Source organism: Herpailurus yagouaroundi, unplaced genomic scaffold (assembly GCF_014898765.1).
Source record: "Herpailurus yagouaroundi ecotype Mexico unplaced genomic scaffold, PumYag 141, whole genome shotgun sequence".
Classification (NCBI taxonomy): Eukaryota; Metazoa; Chordata; class Mammalia; order Carnivora; family Felidae; genus Herpailurus; species Herpailurus yagouaroundi.
Genome location: NW_024412396.1, coordinates 6,804,786 through 6,807,045, shown reverse-complemented (window position 1 = coordinate 6,807,045; position 2,260 = coordinate 6,804,786). Strand labels below are relative to the sequence as shown.

The 2,260-nt window shown below is 40.6% G+C and overlaps 1 pseudogene; it reads left to right on the top strand.

The window, feature by feature from the left end:
- The first annotated feature begins 662 nt into the window (after positions 1–662).
- LOC121031374 (40S ribosomal protein S6-like) lies at positions 663–1,391 on the top strand (annotated as a pseudogene).
- Positions 1,392–2,260: the final 869 nt, after the last annotated feature.

Below are 2,260 nucleotides of genomic sequence, written 5' to 3'. Positions count from 1 at the left end.
AAGAGTAGGAGTTCCACTGACCCACAAAAAGGGAAGAAGAATATTTAAGACAGAGGAAATAGCTGAGAGAGTTCAGGAAGATGTGAAATGAACATAATCTTCAGAAATGGAAAAGAAATTTGCATGATATGTTCAAGTTAATTTTTACCATGAGGAAACTATGGTCAGTCACAACATGGGACTTATAAAAACAAAACACTTTAGTTGAAAAACCAATGGTAGGATTACCTAAAAGACTTTTTAGACTGAAGCTATCTAAGAAACTCTAGTTTGCATAAATTACCAGTCAAAATGGACACCAATGTCACAAGTGTTGAACAATATTAGTTGATCAGAAAAGCCAAGTTTTGGGGGCACCTGGGTGGCTCAGTCGGTTAAGTGTCCCACTTTCAGCTCAGGTCATGATCTCGCAGTTGGTGAGTTCAAGCCCCCTGTCAGGCTCTGCGCTGACAGCTCAGATCCTGAAGCCTGCTTCAGATTCTGTGCCTCTCTCTCTCTGCCCCTCCCCAACTCGTGCTCTGTCTTTCTCTGTCTCTCAAAAATAAATGTTAAAAAAAAGTTTTTAATAAAAAAAAGAAAAGCTAAGCTCTTGTCAAAGGTACGCTTGAATGCTAAAGCTTGCTCTTTTCCATGGCACCTTAGAGGCAGTAGGCTGTTTTAGGATGAAGCTGAACACCTGTCTCCCAGCTACTCGCTGCCAGAATCTCCTTAAAGTGGATGATGAATGCAAAACTTGTACCGTTTCTGAGAAGGGCATACCCACAGAAGTCGCTGCTGATGTTCTGGGTGAAGAATAGAAGGGTTACTTGGTCCAAATCAGTGGTGGCAATGACAACCAAGGCTTCCCCATGAAGCAGGGTGTCTTGACCCATGGCCATGTCTACCTGCTGCTCATTAAGGGTCATTCCTGCTACAGACCAAGGAGGACTGGGGAAAAAGAGCACAAATCTATTTGAGGTTGCATTGTGGGTGCTCGTCTCAGTGTTGTCAACTTGGTCATTGTAACAAAAGGGGAGAAGGATATTCCTGGACTCACTGATACCACTGGGCCTCATCACCTGGGACCCAAAAGAGCTAGCAGAATATGCAAACTTAGCAATCTCTCTAAAAAAGATGATGTTGGCCAGTGTATTGTGAGAAAGTCCGTAAACCAAGATAAGAGACCTAGAACCAAAATACCCAAGATTTAGCATCCTGTTACTTCCTGTGTCCACCAACACACATGTTGACCTATTGCTCTGAAGAAACATTGTACTAAGAAAAATAAAGACAAGGCTTCAGAATATCCTCAACTTTTGGCCCAGCGAATGAAGGAGGCCAAATTAAAACACCAGGAACAGAATGCCGAGAGATGGAGGCTGTCCTCTCTGAGAGCTTCTCCTCTAGTCTGAGTCCAGTCAACAATGAGATTTTCTGAGAGTAACAAATAAGATCAGACTTCAAAAAACAAAATGCTATAGCTTGATAATGACATATTAGATAGATGATTATAGGTAGATAGATGATAGATAGATAGATAGATAGATAGATAGATAGATAGTAACATTTGCATATAATGTATGTAGAGTAAGTATTTGGAGCAATACTGACTGATGGGAGAAATGAGTTTATTTTCTCTAACACATGATTCCTAGACCTGTCTCTGGATCTCCTACATGTGAGAAAGTGACACGAGAGTGGAAGGGAATTGGGGATAGGGACAGGGAGCTGGGGATTGCATTTATCAAGCTTATTAGCAGCTTTGAATATATTTCTGCACATCTAAAGTTACAAAATCATTCAAAAAGAAGAAATAATTTTACTCCATCTGCCAGCTTCTGGCTGCTGCTATTATACATAATAACTTACTTGCAGAGAATTATAGAAATAAAGAAAATAGCCTTCGGAATCGGAGAGTCCTGAATTCAGAATCATGCCTCTCACTTGATATTTGAGAAAATTAACTGACTTATTTGGGCCTCTAATCTCTCCTCTATTCTTGGAGACAATAAAAACTGACTCATGACATACCTGGAAGACAATGTGAGGCCACCCACGTAAACAGTTTATCATATTATCAAACATGCTGTTCATCTGCTGTGAGAAGGTAAGTATGATGTTTGGAGTGAGAGACCGTCTATTCTCCAGGTTTCCTTGGTAAGGGAATTCAGGAAAAGAAATCTGAATTTTCTCCTCATCCCTCACTCCACTTGGTGAGGGTGAGTGAAGAAACTCTACTTCTTTGCTTCTGTCTTTTCTAGATCTTCTCTCTTTTGAATTG